Source organism: Mytilus galloprovincialis, chromosome 13 (genome assembly GCF_965363235.1).
Source record: "Mytilus galloprovincialis chromosome 13, xbMytGall1.hap1.1, whole genome shotgun sequence".
Taxonomy (NCBI): domain Eukaryota; kingdom Metazoa; phylum Mollusca; class Bivalvia; order Mytilida; family Mytilidae; genus Mytilus; species Mytilus galloprovincialis.
In genome coordinates this window covers 19,367,231-19,384,388 of record NC_134850.1, presented here as the reverse complement: position 1 = coordinate 19,384,388, position 17,158 = coordinate 19,367,231, and the positions used below count along the sequence as shown (strand labels likewise).

The window sequence follows — 17,158 nt, the reverse complement described above, 5'->3', positions numbered from 1 at the left end:
CCCACCATAGATTTGAGTCCTACATATATATTGTTGACAGGTTACCTAATCTGTGGTAGCGAATTCTTGTACTTGGCCAAGTTAGATTAGTTTAAGGAGTAAATTCAACTATTACAATCGATTCAATTTGGGGAAAAAGATATATTGTAACAGTTGTATGCTTCTATACATGACAAAATCCTCGGAAAATAGTAAACCCTTCCCAAATTGCATCCATTTATAAGTATAGTTTGACCTATTTTAATTGCTTTTGAATGACTCAGCACTAAAAAGTTCTACCATATATTTGGTAACTTGTAGAAGAAAAACTTCTTGTGTCAACAGACGATGAAATGATTATCTATTATGTTAAAAATGATAATCTATTATGTTAATGATAATCTGTTATATTAATAATAATCTATTATGTTAGCAACCCCGTAAATATAGAAAGTAATCAAAACATCAGGTTACACGAGACCTTCGAAAAATTCCCATGTACAAACTTAAAGTTTTGTTCTATTGGCTGTATACATGTACGTCACAGCTGGATTACGACAATTCTACATATTTACGTAAATTAAGTCAAGAGAGGTTCAGGAAAAAAATAAATAATATACAACCAGTGTATATGCAGTCAACAGCTTTAATTCAAACAATGTCAAGACAATATATTAGTCTCCAATATCATTGCTGAAGACCCCATCGGTCTAGGACTATTGGTTTTATAGTGAAAGCTGATTTTGTCTTTTCATAAACCCAACACAGGGATAATGCCCCTTACAGAAAGGTCAAATATCTTCGGTCAAATGTAACCAAAAAAAATGTGCATTAATGGCCCAAACACTTTCCAATCTTTAACACGTCTATAAGTATTAAGGTTGCTGATATTATTCCATAACAAGGTGTTAGGTCGACGATCAATGTCAACTTGCAAATTTGACCTTGAAAATTTTTCGAATACACATGAATTTATGATGATTGGTGAAGATGCTAGCAGCTACAACTTACAGTTTCTGAATGTTTGTGGCCAACATACTGTGCTTATTTTTCATTTTTCAAGGTCATTGGTCCATTATGCCATCATAAAAGACCACAGGTCTAGGACTTTTGGTTCAAGAGTTAAAGCTGATTTGTCTTTTTCAGAAACAAAAGTGTTATGCCCCTTACGAAAGGTCAAATCTCATCGGTCAAAATGTTAAAAGGTTACGTATTTAGGACCTTATTTTTTTTCAATTTTACGATTTCTAGCTCTTGATAATTAAATCTTATTTAAAACTTTCACGTATGATCAAATTTTAAATTTAAGAATTTTCCTATACAAATACCAATGTTTCATTTAAAAGACTTTTACCAATCCGCCATTTAAGTATCCCTTATCATCGGATAATACTCATCAATAGAAGATCGCAAGTAAAATGAATAGTTTTATCCAGTGATGAAGGATCTTAAGACATTCTAGGGGCATCTTAGCTTAACCTGGATTGTAAAAAAATACATTCATCCATGTGTGCGTAACGGTAAATATAACGTATCATGTAATGTGGTTCCATGAATATTCGTCTGAAGAAGGGTAAAATATACCCGAGTAACAGTCAAACTCATAAATTGACAATAAACTGACAACGCCACGGCTAAAAAAGAAAATGACAAACAGACAAATAATAAAACACAACGCACATTCTAGAAAACTGAAGAAAACTTAGCAACACGAACCCCTCCAAAACCTGGGGGTGATCTCAGGTGCTCCGGAAGAGTAAGCAGATCCTGCTCAACATGTGGTATCCATCGTGTTGTTCATGATATTAAAACCTGATAAATAATTTACTTCGGTAGGTCATATTAGTGAAAATGGAAGGAGATTGTAGTAACGACATAAGGAACATATCCCATATCATCTGTGAAACAGTTATTCCGTAACGGTGAATCAACTCGTAATGACGTCCGTAAACTTTACAAAGGGATGATTTCAACTTCACCATTTGAAACTCTTGCTTTAATAGCTTCCAAGTGTGCAGCAACCCTCTGACAAGGAAATCATGATAGGACATACAAGCCCGGGAAAATCGTATCAATTGGGAGATATACACTCCGTACCTTTGAATCCTGATTACGTTCTGATTAAAAAATCTAAACTTATGTTCATGGTCAATACCTTATAAATAAGATGAATATCTCATGCCAGAATTTTTTTATTATTCAGATCAATAAATATATAACTTTTTACAGAAGTTTTGTGTCTTTAAAAATATTGAAATATTTAATATCGACATACATGTGATTATATACAACAAAATATTATTGTAATAATTTTTATGAGCTTTCATTAATAAACATCACTGAAATGGGTTATTTCAAAAAATTATCATAATCAGATGTTATCATGTTAACTTGCCAAATTAATCCTTAATCAGTTTAGAAAGTGGTGTAATCATGAATGTAACTATACAGTTGAAAAAGAAATTGTAATTCATTTAATTATATTGAATTTTGAAAACACTATACATAATAAAGTTAGCCTATACAATTACAAACCATGTGTATTTAACAATGATAATGAAAAAATCGAATCAATATATAGGACATCTGCATAGTTTCAGTGTGAATAATTACCACACTATGATAAAAGTAAATTGCAAGATAAACTTTTATGATAACGTTTATGTTTATCAAGTTATGTATGAACATCATTCAACTGACGGATTTGATATTTAAAATTTAATTATTCAGAGACTGTTGGTTCTTAAACAAAAATGAAAGTAACCCGCTGGTTTATTTTGAGTGTGCTTATTATGTACAAAAGCTTGTTCACTCGCGGTTTCCTTTTGGATGAAAGTACTCCTTCTTCCAAACTTATTGGTGGTTCTGTTATAACCGATCAACATTTCCTGACTCTGATAGAACTTTTGTCGGACGAAAAACAACATCGATATCAACTAGAACAAAAGGTAGCCGAACTTGAAAAACGCCAAGGTTCTGTTAATCAGGATAGCAAAATGTCTCAAATGGAAAGCTACATAAAACAGCTTGAAAGTAGAATATCGTCGGTGGAACAGATAACTGCCTCACCGATTAACAATACATGTTCATGTCCAGCGGATAGCGAGGCAATTCAGCCACTATTTAAAAGAACCTTGGATATTGAACTGAAGTTAAGTGCCCTGGAAACAAAAAACAATGCGTTATACCATGCCTGTAACGAAACAGATCAGCGACTTAATGAACTGCAACAGGAAGTCGGTGACTTACGTAATCTGAAGACGGTAAACAAACTCCAGACATTGAACTCTCTGACAAATGAAGTGCAAACCTTAAATTTGAAAACAAGCCAATTGGAAACCAGTAGTCAAGCTAGAAGTCAGGATTTTTTAGCGTTATACAGGAGTACACAAACAACAGCAAACTATGTTACGAACAATACATTATCAATAGGTCAAATTCATAAATACATGAACATCTCAGAACTCATTTCGAAAGAAAAACTCGATACGACGGAAAAAAGTTTGAAGAAATTGGAAGACCGACAAAATCAAACAGATAAGAGTCTAAGCCAGTTTTACGATACCTGTAACAAAACAGATCAAAGTTTAAATCAACTGCAACAGGAAATAGTTGACTTTAGCAATCTGTGGAATGAAACTCAACTTCAGACCTTTAACTCTCTACAAAAAGAAGTGCTGATCTTAATCTCAAAGTTCCAACAGTTGGAAAGCATTAGTCAGTCTAGAAGTCAGGACTTGTTAGCTTTATATACGAAAACACAAACAACAGAACATTACGTTACAAACAATACATTGTCCATCAGCCAAATTCAAAATAATATGAATCAGTCAGAAAGTATTGCTAAAGAAAGATACAGTACTACGGAAAACAGTTTGAAGAAATTGGAAGATGGACAAAATCATACAAATACATACCTGCACCAATTAGAACTTCGAAATAATGTGACATATAGCGGACTGTTTTCCAAAATAAATAATGTAAATCAAAGGGGTAGGTACAATAATAGTACATGTAATTCAAGATAAACGCTAATATTGCCTTATCTAGAAAACTCGTCTATTTACACAATTACACATACTCAAAAATAAGAAGGTGCGGAATGATACAATTACATTAAATTTAAAAATCGTGGTCGTTCTTCAATGAACAAAACCCCATACCTTATAGTAAGCAGTAAACAGGCTTCTACATAACGTATTATAAAACAAATGATATATGTACAAATTAAAAAGACGATTTGTTATCGTTAGTAAACACATCCTAAAAACTAAAACTATAGACAGCAACAAACGGACACAGAATTCCATGTTTCCTGACATTTATCAAACACATACTAAATATGGCGGAGTTACACTATGATCATGGTTTGTCGTATATAATTAATTTATTGTTTGTTTTTTGTTTTATTTGAAGTAATGGTTACAGCTTGTAGCACAACAGCAGTTAGTTACAACCACACTCAAGTTATAAAATACAACATCATAAGAACAAGTGCAGGAATTTCAAATACGGCTGGATTGCTATCAACGGGAGTTTTTATTTGCGAAAAACCTGGACTTTATATCATAATGGTTTTAATGCGTGGCATATCTCCTTATAGTTTCTATGATATCAAGAAGAACACAATAAACATGCTATTTATACAAAACATGTATTCCAAAGATATTGCTGACCGTTCAGTATCTGGAAGCTTTGCCATTGAATTGGATATTGGTGATACCATATACGTTATGCCTGGGACAAATGTTAAGATAAATGCAGAGTCATGCCTTTCAGTGGTAAAAGTAAAGTAGTTGTTGCCAAACTGTGCCTACAGTTGTACACACTAGTATTTATTCTATTTGCTTAAAATACTTGATTACAATTTTTTATTGATTGCGGATTACATGTATTCATCCTAACAGCTAAGAGTTTTGCCTGCTGATGTCATCATCTGTGATTGACCCGCAGATTGTATGCCGAGTCAAGTATTCATATTACTTTCGACTTTATGTATAATTTTTTGACAGACTACCTAATCTGTTGTAGAACATGGTTGTACTTAACCAAGTCAGATCAACTTAAACAAGTACACTCAAGCTGACAATCCGTGCAATTTGGGGTAAAAATGTATTGTAACAGTTGTATGTTTCTATACTTGACAAAATAATAGAAAAACATTTGATTCTTCCAAAATTGCAGCGATTTAGGTCTAGCACTTATTTTAGTTGTTCTGACATGATGCAGTACCTAATGTCCTACCATTGATTTGACAACCTGTCGATATTTTTTTTAAAACCTGGAGTAAATTGACAATGATATGAAACTAGTCGATTCCGTACATGTAGCAAGGTTACACGATGTCTGCAAAGAGTATCCATATGAAAGCCTTTATAGTTTTACTGGATGTATACGTCACCGGAATACATATTTACGAAAATTTAGTCCAAAGAGGTTCAGGAAAAAAATACACCCCCCCCCCCCCCGATATATGCAGTTTACAGTTTCTGTTGCAATTATTAATAACTATCATCTGATTATGAACATTCAAAGTGCAGTTATTGAAAAGAACACATATTGACTTAGACATTTTATTCTTTCAAAGCTTATTTAAAAAATATTGTTCCCAAATTTCCTACATCAAAAAGATCAACGATTCTCATCACTTTTTATACAGAAAACTAGCTGCATGGTATTATTTTATACAGTTGTCCTTATCAAATTCAAATGTAAGAGCTTAATTTGAAATCATAGCAGATCAGGCTGGGAAAATAAAACTTCAAATACAGACCAAAAATATACAACTGAAGACCTTTATTGTTGAAACGACAATGGTAAAATTTAACACACAACTAATATCATGAATTGTATAACTTCCGTTTGATATAAGTAAACATTTTAATCGGAAGTTGATCACGAGAACAAATGAACATTATGATGACGAAAACAAATCAAAGTATATGTTATTGGTGCAGGCCCAGCACACATAGAGAAACATGATTACATATCAAGTATGCATGTAATATATGTTCAAAGAAAAAAAATCACGCCTACTTTTAAAATCATATATTATAAAGATACACCTTTCGTTGAAATTTTTATACCTTTATATTAGAATACACCGAAAACAATAACTGACATGAACAACTGAATATGCATGCACAGTCAACCTCTTCGTACAGGAAAACCAATCAAAACAACTAGATATCTTTGTTGTGATCTAACATTTTAAAGGGAAACAATACGATCTAACATAATGATATTCAGTATAATAAATGAAACTTATGATGTTACATGGCTGTGGTTGCCTAGAAAGAAATAACTGCCGAGAAAAAAAAATATTCCGGCTCCTATAGCTATATTCGTCATGTGTATATAAAAAAGAAGATGTGGTATGATTGCCAATGTCAAATACAACTGTACACAAAAGACTAAAATGACATTAACAACTATAGGTCATCGTACTGCCTTCAACAAAGAGCAAAGCCCATACCGCATAGTCAGCTATAAAAGGCCTCGATATGACAATGTAAAACAGTTCAAACGAGAAAACTAAAGGCCTTATTTATATAAAAAAAATTAACGACAAATGGTTATAGATCGTGACGTAAATTCGGTATCTCATTTGCTAGAAGTGTAAATACAACAGTGTTTCCGTGTACTTCCAAAGCGTACGAATTTTACTTATTTGAATTTTTTGTAAAATAGTTACACAATTATCTGTTATGTTCCAGATTACAGATAAAGAAATAAATGAATGTCAAATTTTTCTTTCAGGTGTGATATTTAATATCAATTGTTTATCTTTGTCCTAAATTTTCACACATATCAGTCATTTAAATGCACTAACATGTCAACATTTGCCATTTTCAATATTCTCATGGTTATAAAATTTAAAAAAAAAACTTAAGAAAAAAAAAAACAAAAAAAAACGGACGATGTTTTTGTGCAAGCGCCATAAGCTACTGATTTAAACAGCTGGACACTGTTTCATGTCTATGAGACATTCCTATGTTAGTTTAATAAACATAGAGTAATTACTTGTGCTTATTCAATTAGAATTTTTTTTAAATATGATAATCTAAGGATACTAGAAAAAAAATTAAATCTCATCCATTTGTTCGATTACATATTATATGTTGATCTATTGCATGCACGTCTATTACAAACATTTTTTAAGGTTCTATTTGTTATAGAAAAGAAAAACAAAATGTATCACAAGTTCCTCTATCTTTAAGCGGTATGCAATGTGACCTGTAGCCGTAGAGGACAATGTATATGATGTAATAATGACATAAAAAATGTTTTGAATAGATCCATGTTAAAATCTAGAATCGAAGGCTGTTCTAAAATGTATTCGGTGGTAAACAAATCAATTTATGTATGTTTTTCCAATCTAGTTTCTGACATTCTCTACGACAATACAAGGCGACTTTACATTTTACACACTTCAATAATTTATCGGACTTTTCATTGCAGTTCCAACATGCTTCATAAGCTTCTGGTGAAATATCAATTTGTACTTTATATCTCTGAGCCATAAATTCCTTCATGACAACAAAGTAGTGCTTGAACCGAATTTTATTTTTCATAATTGCAATGCTCTTCAACTTTGTATTTATTTGGCTTTTTAACTATTTCGATCTGAGCGTCACTGATGAGTCTTATGTAGACGAAACGCGCGTCTGGCGTATAAAATTATAATCCTGGTACTTTTGATAACTATTTTATCTGGATTTAGTAATTCCCATTTGAAAGCTTTGGTAGAGTGGTCGGCAATGCCTACTTTTCGAGTGTCTTCGTCGCCAAGAAAAAGATCCGTGACGGTATCTGGATCGGTTTCCATATATTTCATTGCCATTTTCACTGCAACAAAATCTTCCATTGTCAAACTAACGTATGTGTTATCCACTAAATGATCTCCAACATACAACCAAACATGAGCATTCTTAAGTCCTGCGCATTCGAATACACCGTAGGCAACCTTATTACTAACACCTATAGACTCAAAACATTTATGCAACAGCAAACATACTTTACCACAAGCATAGTCGTAGAAATTGACAAGCTTAAATCTTTCTGTAATGTAAAGAGAATATGGAAAGCATGTAGAAAACTATAATTATTAATTATTCTTAATATGAATTGAAATAAGCTTAAACTTTAAGATCGGTCATAAACACAAATACAAATTTCAAAAAGAACAAGATTAAAAGTACGACACATCATCTGCCAAACATCATTGAAATTCACAATAATATGTTTGTTTATGGTATATTGAATATGACCAGTTTGGGTACCGTAAAAAGTATCGTGAACACCAGCAGACATATTTAATTGTTTTATTATACACTTGTTTTAAAAATCAATACCTATGATTGTGAAACTGGGTAATAGAAACATATTTCAAAGGCATTTTGATAGGCCATGTTATATTTTTAGCACCAATGTAAATAAACGATTTAAAGTTATTGAAAAATCTAAAATTTGGCCAGCTCAGTCATTTTCAATTTTTGCGAGAAAAAAAGAATACTGATTAACTCATGAAAACTTTGCTAAAACACTTTGCAATTTTAGCATTGTAGGACATAAACCGAACATATACATGTAAAAACGTTTTTCCTCAACAATTCACACTTAAATATTGTAGTACGCGATTTTGGCGTTTCAATTTTAAGTATTGCTGCATTTTCGTTGGTTTAATTTTAGCACTTTCATTGGAGGCATCAAATAAAACAAAATAAAACTAAAACCAAAATAACCCAATGTACGGCATACTATTTATAAGAGAAGAGCGAAAGATATGGAGGGTCATGAAAATAAATGGAAAGCGACATGGCTAAAAAAGAAAAAGACAAATAAAGTACATAAAACACAACGTAGAAAGAAAAAATGATGAAAAAAGTAAAATCGCAAAAATACTGAACTCCGAGGAAAACTGTCATATTCCTGACTTGGTACAGGCATTTTCTAATGTAGAAAATTATGGATTGAACCTATTTTTTGTAGCTAGGCAAACCTTTCAGGCAAACACAAGTAACAACTGGGGGTAATCTAAGGTGCTCTAGACGGGTAAGCAGATCTTGATTCCCATGTTGTACCCGTCGTGTTTTATAACATTTTTATATTATATCTAACCTTGAATTTGATCAATCTGCTGAAGGAAATCCTTTAATTCTTTCTTTTTCTTGTACAATTCTTTGGACTTATCTGGACTCGAAACATGCAACTCAAGAGCATCTGTGAATTTCTTGTCCCCAAACTTTCCGACTAAGGATAACATTCTCATATATGTATCTTCCATTCTGGATGCTGTGATATGAAATTTCACCACTGCTACAATACGAAAAAGTACAGCTAAGTAACACACGAATCATGTGATCTGCGTTAGACAGATTAAATTAAATAATGTTCTTAAGTATTTGCATCTTTTTTTAAGATAACTAAAAGATTTAGAAACGTTCTCACTGAAATGCATTAGTTTTCTTTTTTTCTGGCAGATAATGATTCTCGCTTTAAAACAGTTCTATAAAAAGGTTACTGTTTTGACTGTGTAAGACTTTCACATACATTGTAACGCATAAAATGCTTTCACAGATTTTTTACAGATTTCAATTTTCAATTTAATTGTTCCTATGGTTGTGTAAAAAAAACCCAGAAAATGTAGTTAATTGCCAATGATACAATTCCCCATAAGAGACCAAACGACACCAAAATTAACAACTTTATGTCACCATACATTTGATTTGGTTATTTGTTGTTGTTAGAGAGAGAGTGCAGGCGGGTAAAAGGGGACATTCGAATAAAGCTGCTGTGTTTTGTACGAACATTGTTGTTTGTGTTTGACTGGTTTTTATTTTACCTTGGGATTGTTAGGTTGTTTTTGACGTATGTTTGACAATATGCAGGATATCTAGCATCATATACAATCAGGAATAAGATAACCACAACTGATAACGTGAATATAAAAAAGAAGATGTGGTATAATTGCCAATGAGACAACTATCAACAAAAGACCAAACTGACACAGACATTAACAATTACAGGTCACCGTAAGGCTTTCAACAATGAGCAAAGCCCATACTGCCCAGACTTATAACGGGACTACAGTAACATGTATATTCTAAATTACCTTAATAGGTATGCTTTTGTGTAATCCCTTAATCACAAATCTGTTTTGCAGTAGGAAAAGGAAATTTCAACAAGGAAGTATTTTTATCAAACTTCAACACATTTATTACGTTGAATGACAAAATCCTCTATAAATAGATTTTCGACACTACTTTTAAAAATAGTTCAGTTAAACCAAAATGTCGTGTACAAATGTTTAACCCATCTCATCTCATAATTTTCAGTATAATACAAAAATAAAATTGGAATTGAAAACAAAATGAAGCGTTTGAACACTTAACGGCGTAAACCTGTTGCGTAGATACATAAGAAAACTTAAACGCATAAATAACATATGTCATACAATAAAATCGACAGCTTGTTTGTGTGGCATTTATAATTTGTTTCATAAATGTGTAAAGATGAATTAATAATACCGAATGCCATAACGAACAAAACATGATAAATCTTGAGACAACTACTGCATAGAAATCATTTAAATAATAAATTCTACAACCAATTGTTTTCATCATTTACGGAAAATAAATAAATGATTCACTTACGTTAGAGGGACGGTAAAATTATGTGACATTGATATGTCATTATAATTAACAATGTAAAAATAAAAATAACATGACAAGTTCATAGCTACCCCGGGGCTCTATGTTATGGTAGAATGAGTCCGTCGTCTAATTTTAATACGGACTTGTTTACATAATGTTTACTTAACGTTTGTGTAGAACGTATAAGGTAGTGTAATGAACCGTGTATAATTGTTGAAATCAAATATCCCTCGCAAAGAAAAGTAACTCCATTTTAAATTAAAATGTAATGTATGTGAGTTAGGTCATACATCTTGGTAATATATACATATAATTAATGACTATCTTTTAAAAAAAAATCGAGTAATAACGTTGAAATGGATTGTCATTGTTTTGGTAATAATCAAAAATTGAATGTTTAACAAACTTTCGATTATGAAAATACTAAGGATTTGTTTTAATTTTTTTTTTATCTCAGGAAGATTTAATTTATGTATTTGGCTAACCTGTTTTTAAATTTGGGGTTATCCACCTTCGTACTCTATTTTGCGGTTTTTTTTTTTAATTAAATCTTTCCACTACTCTGTTGGTAGACCTTTTGAATTTGTTCTATTATTTTTTTCTTCTTAAATCAAATTTGTTTCATGCACTGTTTTATGGTTTCGCAAGATGTCGCTTTCATTTTTTTGCACATGATATCGAACAGTTATGGCGCTTTTGGGAATGACCCATATACTATGCATATACATATCTCAGCATACAATTGTTACACTATGTAAATGTTTTTTTTAATTATAAATCTTGCTTTTAAATAAAATGACCCGCTGAGCCGTATTTATATTCATAAAAGTTTACAGTCCGCGGTGTAACTCCATCCGGGCATAATACTCCAAATAAGAAGTGACAGATAATTCCTTTTTTTACGGTACGTCTGACACGCACGTTTTTAGGAAAGTAGGAATACATAAATAATAAAAATTTATTATTGTGTCACAGACTGATTGAACATTATTCTATGACATAATAAAAATATATATCAAAACAAATTTGTAGTATGTTGCTTATAGCTTGTCGCGAGTTTAATACACGATATTCTGAACTCGAAACATGCTCGCCACTAAACGAAAACATACAACTAATATTTTGCGTCAACTTGATATTTTTGAAGACATAAACAAATACTTATTCCATTCAGGACCAAAAATGCCTCATTTAACAAATCATTCTATTCATTGTTCTAAAAGTAACTTTAAAATATATAAACGCAGTCTGTCAACGTATTTAGCGTATTTGTACATTAAATATATGAACTTTAACGTATATTTATGTATTGCAACCTTACCAACATTGGCATTTGCTGGAATAAGCTATATGTTATTGTGTCATGATAAATGTTTGTTTATATATCTGGGTTTTTTTAGTGATCAAGAGAATAAGACAACATTGACTGCTGTACCCCAATTTGTTGACATTTATACCTATTATGTTTGTTTGTTTTGTTTATACATTGTTGTCAATATAATAGCATGTTATACGACTTTCATACTAGTGTGAGGTTTAATCCACCACATTCAACATAAGAAAACGCCTGTGACAAGTCCGGAATAGGACAGTTGTCGTCCTTTCGTTTGATGTGTTTGAGCTTTTGATTTTGCGATTTGATGAGGAACTAATCGTTTTGAATTTTTCATCGGAGTTCAGTGTTGTTGTAACTTCTTATTGGTATGACTTTGAGGACATGTTAGGCAAATTCATTCTTCTTCGTAAATTAGTGTGACTGGAGAGATCGGATTTAAGTAATACACAAATAGCCTTAAAAATTCATATTCGATATTCAGTACAAAACTTACCAAATCCTACAGGGAAAATCAAATCAAATTGTTGTCAAAACGTACTTTAAAATTAAGTCTGTTACCCAAGCCGAACTGATTAAAGGGTCTCATTAAATCAAATATGTAAGTCAATATACAGATAACAATTATATTTATTTGCTTTAATAAATAGTCATAATGTCAGGCTACCCAATTGATTGATAACTATAATGGCGATACAGGCATGTTGATTTCAAGTTATAATACATACTGCCTTTTACTATGCCTTAGACCATGCTTTTCACTTATGCAGCGTATAATGATTAAAATTCCAATGTGGTTGTCTGGAAAATGTACGGAGCCCGTTTAGTGCCATTAAAAATATATTTTGCTTGCGGTAGATTTAAACTAATGTCAATCAGTTTAATTATTATATACTGCCTTTCACTATGCCTTGGACCATGCTTTTCACTAATAACGTTTCCGTGATTAATTCATCACCATATTTTTATCATATGCTATTAGATATTTTAAACAGTTTTTAGTGTCAATATCAATCAAACACTATCCAATTACAATTATCTTCTCATTTTGTATTACCGAAATTACGATTTTCCACGGCAATTTTTTAAGCGCTTAGACAATTTTTAGTGCACCGTTACGATTCAAACATGATGTAATGGTAAAGAAAAACCTTGAAGCTGAGTAACTATTGACAAAAACATGCTACATTTGGGAAAAATGACTGAAAAGATTTTACCTATTTCTGCCGTCGCCATATTGGGATCGTCGTAATTCCAGTTACGGTTATCAGTTTAACACCAGTGATGTAATGAACATTTAAATGACATATAGTTTATTAGTGTGAACACAACGTGTGCAAGGTAACTAAACCAGGTGTATAGATGTGAACAAATTGAATGTGAAACCAGTGTATATTACATTAAACTAATTGAAAACATGTTTACTGTATATTGCGTTTGGTGTTAACACGGCCAAGGATGGAGAGATGTCTCATTAGTACTCTTTCCTCATTTTCTGACGACTATAAAAATGTCACTTGATGTAAGATGATATTAAAATGAAATGGAGTTGCTATGCTTTGCCGTAGAAAGATTCATTTCAGCAAGTATACACGGTTCATTGCACTCAATAATGCGTTCTACATAAACGTTGGGTAAACAGTATGCAAACAAATGGTCGCAAATCGGTATAACAATTACACGACGGAATCAACTTACCATAACGTAGAACACAGGTGGTTATGAAACTGATACATTATGTTTCTTTGTGCATATTTATTAGTTATTCTTTTTCAAAATTATCTCCCCATTACACCAGTTTATTTTTTTTAATTGTAAAAATAGAAGCCATTGTAGGGATAACGCGCTGACAATTTAGCTCTTCAAAACTGGGTAACATTGTAGATCAGATATCTGAGAAATATTTTAGCCATGATCTTCATTGTCTTTCTTTTAGAGAATTCGAGTAATACGACTCTTCTGTTACATTTAAAAGTATAAAAAAAAAGAACCTCATATAATTATTTTTAAATGGATTGTCATTCATATGGTCATAACATTAACTGTTTAACAAACTTTAAATTTCTGAATAATTATTGACATCTTTATTTCCATAATTACATGTTGTATTTAGAAAACCTTATAGAATTTTGGGTCATCAATATTCTCCACTTTTTTAATTTATTTTGCATTTTTTATATGTTTTCATTCAAGATTCACTGATGAGTCGTTTGCAGACGAAAAAAGCGTTTGGCATATCAAATGTATGGGGACATTATTCATTTCTCCTTAAATGTATGACAATCTTTTAATCATTACAATATTCCTAAGTATAAATAATAATGTCATCAACCTGAAACCTCTACTGCGATTTATCGTCGCAATTGAGTGAGCACGTGGAACTCGACAAGTACGAATTTTAAAGCATATGTAAATATGGTTTACGTCTCTTTGTAGTTTAATTCAACACTGTATGGTTGTGTAGATAAATATGTTTCGTGAACTAATTTGTCTTTTTTAAAGATAATAATTATAATTTTCACTGTTTGTAAGGCCTTAATTATGATCAACCAATTGACGGAAAGGCTGAAAAACACTACATCAGTGTTAACTGGCCAGTGGTACAGTATTTCGACTCTTTAGCCTACTTGGCCACCGAGGCCCCTTTAAAGCAAGACTCCGGTTTCGTCTTTAAAAGACACCAGTGGTGTTTGAATCAAACTAGTTTAAAGGTGAAAGCACGCACTTACAAGGTGGAAATGAATTAAAAGCCTTAAATTACTAAACTTTGTGACAATACGACTATCTCTGTCTTGGGTAGTATTGACAAAAAATGAGGTATATAACTTTTGTATATATTTGTCATTTGATAAATAGGTTTATAATTTATGATACCATTTATTAGTTTCTAATAATTCTTATATCATTTGCATATCTATAAATAATTGAATTGGATTGGTCAAGTAGAATTTTTCTCTTGGTTTACACTTCAATAAACCATGTTTCCGAAACTACTTTTGTAATCTATTCATGCGCGATTCACATTATTGCAGGGATACTCGGATTTCATCAAGTTGAGATTATAAAACAATTGCATAACAGTTTTTTCTGTTCTAATGCATATATAACAAAAAAAAAATGAAATAAAATAAATGCACTAAAGCTTCGAAAATGTATAAAAATAAAATTTAAATAAAATTCCGGGAAATTTCACGAATGATTTGGCGAATTTACGTCATGGCAAAACACGACGTAATACGATTGAAAACTTTCAGACGGGAGATTATTTCGTTACTTGTACGCTTCAAATTCGTAAAATATCTAATTAAAATGAAGTTTTTGAGGTAGGTGCTAGTTCATTTTACATTCTGTTACATTTATCGAACATTTAAGTTTTTTAGAAAGTCAAGATGGCGGCGTACTCCTTAGTTACGACATGTCATTGTGCTTCTGATGGTACATATAGTAGCCATCATAGTAATAATGTAAATTAATAATCGCGTATGTTTGGCTGAAGAATTATAAGGATTAAACACATTTTTTCTAGAGGTTATTGATGTGTAAACCTGGTCTCTAACTCACAAACTTGACATAAAAGTCCTTCGGACTTTTATTCAGTTTGTGAGTTAACCGCCCCGGTTTACACATCAATAACCTCTAGAAAAAATGTGTTTAATCCTATAATAATATGCTTTGTGTCCAGTTATTTCTTATCTTGTCTTTATTCGATTTTTTCCATGGTTAGTTTGTTTTCGACTTATGAGTTTGGATGTTCCTTTGGTATCTGTCGCTCTTCTTTTTCAAATATACCGGAAGATAATAAAATGGAAAAGCAGACCTCTCGGAAGTATGGTATGGAATCATTATTATTCGTTATTTACCCATGTCCGTAGGTTTTGTGGGTATAGGAGACACGTGAATTCAAATGTTCAAACAGTTACAAATTCTCTATAATCATTTTCTGCAGAGATAAGCAAACACATGAAATTAAATATCCACGAAAATGCAAGTTTTCCTCAATCCAAAAAAAAGTTATACCCACGAAAATAAATGAATCCACAGTATCTCATATAACAAGCATACAAATATGTCAACATGTTAATTTTACACTAATGTTATCGGTAATTGTTGTTTTCCCCAAATGTATAATCGTAATTAAGTTCAAAGGAAAGTAGAACTTCAAATTTGCAAGACGTTGCTTGGAGCTTGCTGCGAGTTTAATACATGCTGCACTAGAAACGACCACGCTTCTAAACGGACACATACAGTAAACGCGTTTACTCTGCGTTAACTTTATAATTTTAGAAGACATTAACAAATGAAAGTTTGTCATTCATGACTATTTATGCCTTTTTGAACAAATGTTCCTTTTCCTTGTGCTGAAAGTAAGTTTAAAACGTAAAAACGCAGTCTGTCAACTTAATTAGCGTTTTTGTACATCAATGATAATAAAAGGTTATATATAGTTATATATTGCCAAAATACCAAGTTGAACATGGATATCTGTTGGAATAAACTTTTTTTTCGCGACAAATGTAATGTCGATGAACTGAAACAGTTAAGCGTAAAATAGATACCTGATCTATATTTTGTATGGTACAAAATTGCACCTGCCTAAATCAGGAATCTGATGTACAGTAGTTGTCGTTTGTTATGTAGTTCATACGTGTTTCTCGTCTCGTTTTTATACAGATTAAACCGTTGTTTTTCCCGTTTGAATGGTTTTACACTAGTGATTTTTAGGGCCCTTTATAGCTTGCTGTTTTCGGTATCAGCCAAGGCTCCATGTTAAGGCCTTATGTTGATCTATGATGGTTTACTTTTATAAACTGTTACTTGGATGGAGAGTTGTCTCATTGGCAATAATACCACATCTCCCTATATCTATATATATATATATATACAACTCGTCTAAACACCAACCCAACAATGTTAGATTTGTAAATTTGCTTTTGCAATTTTTTTGTTCTTCCCTCGCCGGGATTCGAACCCATGCTACTGAGAAATCGTGACACCAATTCGCCTGCACTGTAGCCGTCCCGCTAGACCACACGACCACCTGGGCTTCACATAATAAAGCTTTCGGTGGCCCTGTGTTACCTTTCCTCGCCAGTTTTAATCTAGCGTCGTACTAAAGTACATGATATATAAGGCATAGAGATGTTATTGTTACAGATCAGCTCAATTATCTATAGTAAAGGAGCCTACAAAT

At 32.0% G+C, this 17,158-nt stretch overlaps 2 long non-coding RNA genes across 2 annotated transcripts; one reads left to right on the top strand and one right to left on the bottom strand.

Moving 5' to 3' along the window:
• The first annotated feature begins 2,610 nt into the window (after positions 1-2,610).
• LOC143056420 (uncharacterized) lies at positions 2,611-4,846 on the top strand. The gene is made up of 2 exons (XR_012972329.1): positions 2,611-3,972; positions 4,396-4,846. It is a non-coding gene; the product is annotated as an uncharacterized LOC143056420 (long non-coding RNA).
• A 3,153-nt stretch (positions 4,847-7,999) lies between these two features.
• LOC143057043 (uncharacterized) lies at positions 8,000-10,206 on the bottom strand. The gene is made up of 3 exons (XR_012972612.1): positions 10,094-10,206; positions 9,100-9,297; positions 8,000-8,040 (listed from the first exon to the last, which is right to left on the bottom strand). It is a non-coding gene; the product is annotated as an uncharacterized LOC143057043 (long non-coding RNA).
• Positions 10,207-17,158: the final 6,952 nt, after the last annotated feature.